This window comes from Hipposideros armiger, unplaced genomic scaffold (genome assembly GCF_001890085.2).
Source record: "Hipposideros armiger isolate ML-2016 unplaced genomic scaffold, ASM189008v1 scaffold_181, whole genome shotgun sequence".
NCBI classification, from domain to species: Eukaryota; Metazoa; Chordata; class Mammalia; order Chiroptera; family Hipposideridae; genus Hipposideros; species Hipposideros armiger.
In genome coordinates this window covers 2,863,262-2,870,503 of record NW_017731531.1, presented here as the reverse complement: position 1 = coordinate 2,870,503, position 7,242 = coordinate 2,863,262, and positions in this window count along the sequence as shown.

Here is a 7,242-nt window from a genome sequence, read left to right as displayed (position 1 = left end):
ATATATATATATATATATATATATATATATATTCACTTATAGTTGACATACAATATTATACAACATCAGCTTCAGAACAATTCATGGTTCTTGCATCACGAAAATGCACCAGCTCACATGACACTGTCTGTGAAGGAGTTTTTAGCCAGTGAAAAAATAACTGTATTGGAACACCCTCCCTACTCACCTGATCTGGCCCCCAATGACTTCTTTCTTTACCTGAAGATAAAGGAAATGTTGAAAGGAAGACATTTTGATGATATTCAGGACATCAAGGGTAATACAACAACAGATCTGATGGTCATTCCAAAAAAACAGTCCTAAAATTGCTTTGAAGGGTGGACTTGCCACTGGCATCAGTGCATAGATTCCAAAGAGGAATACTTAGAAGGTGACCATAGTGGTATTCAGCAGTGAGGTATGTAGCACTTTTTGTAGGATGAGTTTGCGAACTTAATTGTTAGACTTCGTGTGTGTGTGTGTGTGTGTGTGTGTGTGTGTGTGTATTTAAGGAACCTCAGCAGATTCCAACCATCTAGTGTACACCCAATTGGGGGGGGACATACAAGTATGAATATTAAGGATGTCATTCCAACGATTAGGTTACTGTAGATGTCAAAAGTAAAGGGATTTTGCGTATGTAATTAAAATGCTAAATTCATTCATTTTGAGTTAATCATGCAGATTCTGACAAATTGAAAGAATGCCCATGTAACTGGAACTCAGAGTGGGATGGAAAGAATAGTGAGAAATGAGGCTGATACAAAAGTCAGGTGCCACATCATACGTAGCTTTGTGGACTGTATAAAGTGTTTTGTACAGGACCTGGAAGATTGTTGGCTATCTTTATGAAGGCAAGAAGCCACTCCTTCAACCTTCTTAGATCTACACATGAGCCAAACTCTCCAGGAAGTCTCTAGAGTACCCTACTTTATGGAAACAATTAATCTTATCATCATCCTGGCAAGCCTGAGTAGGAGACTTAAAGCCCAGGTTTATAGCGCTTGGCTCAGGGCCCTAACAGACAAGGGCACGACATTTGTTAGCGGCAGGAATATCCAGAAACGTTTCATCAAGAGCATAAATATCTGAGGATCCATAATTGAAGAGCCTAACCCTCTACCCCAGATACATCCTTGAGAGTGAATGGATAATTATCTTGGACGGATCCAGCTAATAAGATGGCTCATAGAAAACCAAGCCCACCCAGGGACTTCATAGTAAAATATGTATATATGATTTGTTTTACATCCCTAACAACTAATAACCAGTCCTTGCTTCAAAGGTATGTCTCAGTTAGAGCCAATTATCCCTGGAAAGTCTGCCCCAAAAGAATCTCCAGAGAACCAAGTGAAGTAGGAGAGAAGAGAAAGTGAATTCTGTTCACTATTAGAGGAATTTTCTAACAGAGTGATCCAAAGATAGAATGAGCGACCTCAGGAGATAGTGATATAAAATTTTCAAAAATAAGCTAGAAGAGACCACTTGGTGTACGCTATAGAGGAGATTCAAGCATGAGGGTTGGTGTACATAGCCTTAATGACTTTTTCCCACCATGAGAATCTTAGAGGCAGAAAAGAATGATGTGAAAGAATGAAGAGTAGCTATAGGATGAAGGGCATTTAGAACACCCTCTACACACAGAGGCACTGGTATAAAGGACTCAGTAATAAGGAAGAACAGAGGGCTTAATTGTGATTGGAATAGAAGCAGCTTATGACACTTCACATAATTTGATCTGGGTTTGGGAACCAGGGTAAAAAGATCTGACAATGCATCTTTCCCGGGAACGGTGGCTTCCAACTTAAACTCAAGTCTGCACATCTAGCCAACCTTACTGAATATGCTTTCCAGATTTGGGGATTCAATTGGATTTACCATGGTTTGGACAGATATTAGTTATCTATTGTTTTGTAGCAAATTACCTAAAAGCTTAGAAGCTCAAAAGAACAAATATTTATTATCTCACACAGATTCTGGGAGTAGGCTACCTGGGAGAGGCTCAGCTGGCTAGTTCTTTTTCAGGGTCTCTATTGAGGTTGCAGTCCAGCTCTCAGCTGGGTCTACAGTCATCTATAGGTTCAACTGGGGCTAGAGAATTCACTTCCAAGATCACTCATTTGGTCACTGACAGGCCTACATTCCTCACTGGCTATTGGTCAGAGACATCCATTTCTTGACACAGGGACCCCTCCATAGTGAGCTTGAGTGCCTCATTTCATGGCATTTGGTTTCCCACAGAAGTGATTCAAGAGGAAGAGAAATGTGTGAGTGAGTGAGTGAGTGAAATAGTGTCCCAAAAGGAAGCAGAACTAGTTATCCACAATATATTAAAACCTACTACAACTGAATAATCACAAAATAATGTGCCCAATCAAAAGTTGGCAAAATAGTGGAACAGGAATTTCACAAAAGAAGATAAACACATGACCAATAAGCATGTGAGAAAATACTCATGATCACTAGTCGTTAGGGAAATTAGAACTCATAATGGGAATCTGCTACAGAATCATAAGAATGGCTAAAATGATGAAGTCTGAAAATACCAAGCATTGTTAAGGATGCGTGGAGCAAGGTGAAAGATCATACATTTCTGCTGGGAGTATAAAATGGCACAGCCATTTGTAAACTGGAAAAGTCAATTTAGTTATATAGACATTTACCATACAATTTCTAGCTATTTATCCAAGAGAAATGATCTCAACTCTTTACAGAAACACTTGTACATGAGTGTCATGCATAACCCAAACTGGGAACAACAATACATATGTCCATCCAACAAATTTTGGTGTACATCAGAATGCTACTTAACTTTCTTCAATCCTTGAGAATTAATATGCAATTAATACCCAATTAATCCCTGAGAAAATATACACTGCATATGCACCAATATAAGTAAATCTCCCAAACATTATGCTGAATAAAAGAAACTAGATACAAAAGAGTACGTATCATCTACCCATGGATAAATGAATTCACAGTGATAGAAATCACGTCAATGATTGTGTGAGGCAGGGTGTGACGGATACTAACTTCAAAGTTGCATGAGAAACATTCTGGTATGATGGAAATACTCTATACCATTTATTGTCGTGATGGTTACATAGGTTTTATGGTATACTTTTGGTAAAACTCATGGACATATAATTCTCATAGAATTTTATATTATAGAATTTATACCTTATGAAAGCTGATTTTCAAAGAAAGAAAATACTTTATAACATGTAAACTGAAATTTTTAGAAATATGATGGTTAATTCACAGAAATGAAATAATACTTGAAAACTTTATTGTTCTCTCTTAGTCTTTGCAAGATCAACTACCAAGACACAAAATAATATATAAGAATAATATAATCAATCACTTTAATTACATCTATCTATCTATCTACCTATCTACCTATGCCAATATAAAAGTTTTTAACCTCAGGGAAAAGATTTTATTTTCTGCTATCTTTAAAACATTTTGGGGAAAAGATCACATAATAATCCGCATGGAAAAATCTCAATACATTTCCCAAGCAAAAAAAAATGATGCAGATCATTTTATTAAACCTCAATGTAGGGCTGGCCGAGTGGCACGTTGGTTAAGCATTGACTTGGGATGCCAGCTCTGAGCAGCAGGGCCCGAGTTGGGATCCCACATGATGGCCAGTGATGCTGCCTTCTACAGCTAAGATGGTGAACAACAGCTTGACCTGGAGCTGGGCTGTCATGAGTCACCGGCAACTGCGGAGGCTGCAGTGGGCTCCTGTAAGCTACAGTGAGCAGCTGGCAGCCGGTGTGAGCTGCAAAGAGCCACCGTGAGCGGCCGTTCAGTGACCGGCGACCGATCTGCCTCACCCGGGAAGAGCGCAATGATAATGCCAACATGGGCCAGTGAAGCAACGTCCTCCACAACTAGACTGAAGAACAAAAGGACAGCAAATTGTCTGTTCCCCTTCCCCGATTCCCCAATAAAATCTTAAAAAACAAAAACAAAAACATCAATGCAAAACACCTGGAACTAAGTAATTGAGATATAATTTTAAAAGCTATTTAATTATGAAATTTCTCTACTAAATAACTTTTGAGTTGAAGTAGATATAAAAAAAATTAAAAACTATTTTAAGAATCACAATTTTATATTTCAAAACCTGATGCATGAACTCAGAGAAAAAAGTCAGAAACTTGTAGAGTTTTATAATTTATTTATTAACTCAACAAACATGTATTGAAGGGCTACCATGTTCTAGAAATTTTTCTATGCTCCAGGGTTCTAGATAACAAATCATATAACTTCCTTCATAGAATTACATGCTGTGGAAGTACAGAGACCAAAAACCCCTATAAATATATATTTCAGATGGTGATAAGCTCTGTGGATAAAATAAAGCTACAGTGGATAGAGAGTGACTAAAAAAGGGATGCCATTTTGTATATAGTAATCAGGGATGCATTCTCTGAGAAGGTGACACTTCAGCAGAGTTCTGAAGGGAGCCAGAGAGTCAGTCATGCAGACATTGGGGGATTAGAATTCTAGGCAGAGAAACAGTAAGTGTGAAGGCTCTGAAGAGTCTGGGAGTGAAGCTAGGAATAGGTTACTTGGCAAGAGGAAAGATCAGAGACATTTTAAAGAGTGAGACCATGTAGTACCTCTTTGACACCATAAGGACTAACTTTCACTCTGAGTAAAGTGAGGAGCCTGTAGAAGGTTTTAAGCAGAAGAGAAACACAATATGACTTATGTTTTAAAAGGGTTGCTCCAGAATTGTCTATATAGCAAAAATGGTAGAAGCAGGGAGATGAGGTGGGAGGTTGTTGTAATAGTTCGGGTAAAACATGGTGGAGACTTGAATCAGGATGGAATCAGTGGATATGGAAGCAGTGGTCAGATACAAATAATAAAGCGAGAGAGAGAGAGAGGGGGGGGGAGGGAGGGAGAGAAAGAGAGAGAGAATGAATAAGCCATTTGTTTCAATAATTCAACTTAGAAATCTAGAAAGAGACCTGCTAAACTAACTTTTCAACAATCATCTGGGAGAAGAGAACTCAGTGGGCAGGGAAAAAATTAGTGAATTGAAAACCAGAAAGAGTTGAAAAGTAAATTTTAAAGCTTATTGTTTGAAAAGTCCAGTAAAATAGGGATTTTTGGTAAAGAGAATGAGGAAAAGGAGAAGGTAAAATGCAGATACATTCCATCAAGAGTGAAAAAGGAGATGTAACCAAAATTTCAGATTTTAAGTTATAATGAAAAAGTACAGTTTGCCATTGCATGCAAAAAATTAAAATAAGTTTCACAGACATTTGTAAATTAACAATAGATAGAACAAAAGAAATAAATACAGTAGAATAAAATAACCATGGTAGAAATTGAAAATGTTAAGAATTATGTTATAAAAGTAACTCTGTGAGATAGTTTTACAGGTGAATTATATGTAGCTTAAGGCACAGATAGTTTCCATGCTATTTACCCTGATCTAAAATGGAAATATTTCAAAAGGTTGCCAAATTATTTGATAATATTGACATAGCTCTAATAGTAAACATAACAAGGGTAGTACAAAATCTTAAATAAATCATAAGCAAATTGAATTTGGAATTATATTTTAATACATATTCTCTTACCAAGTAGAGTTTGTCAGGAAGCAGTATCGTAATTTAAGACAGCAGACTCTAGAGACAGGTAGCTCTGCAACAGGTTTCCATCTTGAGATGAATCTGATAGCTGTATGGCTTTGTTCAGCTTATTTAATCTCTCTCAGTTTTCTCATCCATAAAATGGTCAGCTACTACCCATTTATTTTAACTAATTCTGAACTTTTTTGTTGTAAATTTATCTCGTAGGAAAAACATTGCTGGATAAGTTTTTAAAAATGCAACCTGATAATCTTAGTCTTTTCAATGGTGACTTTAACTAATTTACAATTATGTTAAAGCTATATGAGTATTTCCTACTGCCATCTTTTATCAAATTGTGCATTTACTTTATATTGTGGGGGTCTTTTTTCCTACTTTTCATTAAACAGAACAGATTCTTTTTGGTATTTAAAATGTATACATTCTTTCTTAATTTTATGGTAGTTGGCTTAACATAAAATAGCCATACTTATGACATTTATTCTTACAAAACATGAATATAATGACTGTACATATATTCCAACTACCAAGATTAGAAAATGATACCTAAGGAAACAAAACCTTGATAGATGCTGCCTGTAGAACCCTCTTCATGTGACCTCCTTCCCAAACCCTCAAAGTTAATCACTTTTCTGAATGTGATGTTTAGTCTCCTTACATATAACGTTATGTTTTTACTACATATATGTATGTATCCCTAAATTACGTATAGTAATGTTATGACTGTTTTAAATTTAATACAAATGGTATCATCTGACATACCCTATTTCCCCATGTATAAGATACACCCTTTTTTGAAAAATTTGGGGTCTAAAAACTGGGTGCATCTTATACAGTGGTTGTAGATTTTTTTACTTGCATTTACGCTTTTTTCAAATTTCACATTCTTATGATGCATAAAACTTGAGTTCAATAACTTTATGTAATACATTTTTTTTCAAATTTCGGGCCCCAAAATTAAGGTGCGTCTTATACATGGGAGCATCTTATACATGGGAAAATATGGTATGTACTCTGCGACTTGCTTTATTTTTCAACCGACGGTATATGTGAGATTTATCAAGGTTGATACATATATTTATATTCACCGTTTTGCAGTATATTGTACATATCCATTCCAGACATAAAACACAATTAATTTGTTTAAGGTATATTATCCAGGTTCAGCAGTAGGAGACTAGAACTGAAACAAAATAAACATTCCTTAAGAAGATATTAAGGAAACAAAATGTAAATGGGTTCATCAAAAAAAAAAGTTAATCTGATAAATTGGCCATTGAGCAATTTGATTTAAACTCAAAATCTCAATAAGAGAAAAAACAAACTGTAGTAGCAAAAACAATTCCATCAACTAATGCCCCCTATGTTAGTCTGCTCTGACAACCATAACAGAATACCACAGGCTGATGGTTTAAACAACAGAAATTTATTTTCTCTCTGTTCCGGATGCTGGAAGTACAAGATGAAAGTCCCATCCGTATTGGTGTGAGGCAGTCTTTTCTTGTCTTACAAAAGGCTGTCTATTCACTGTGTTCTCACCTGGCCTCTTCTCTGCGTGTGCATGGCGAGAGACAGAGAGGTCTCTGGTATCTCTTCCTCTTTTTATAAGAACACCGGTCTTGTC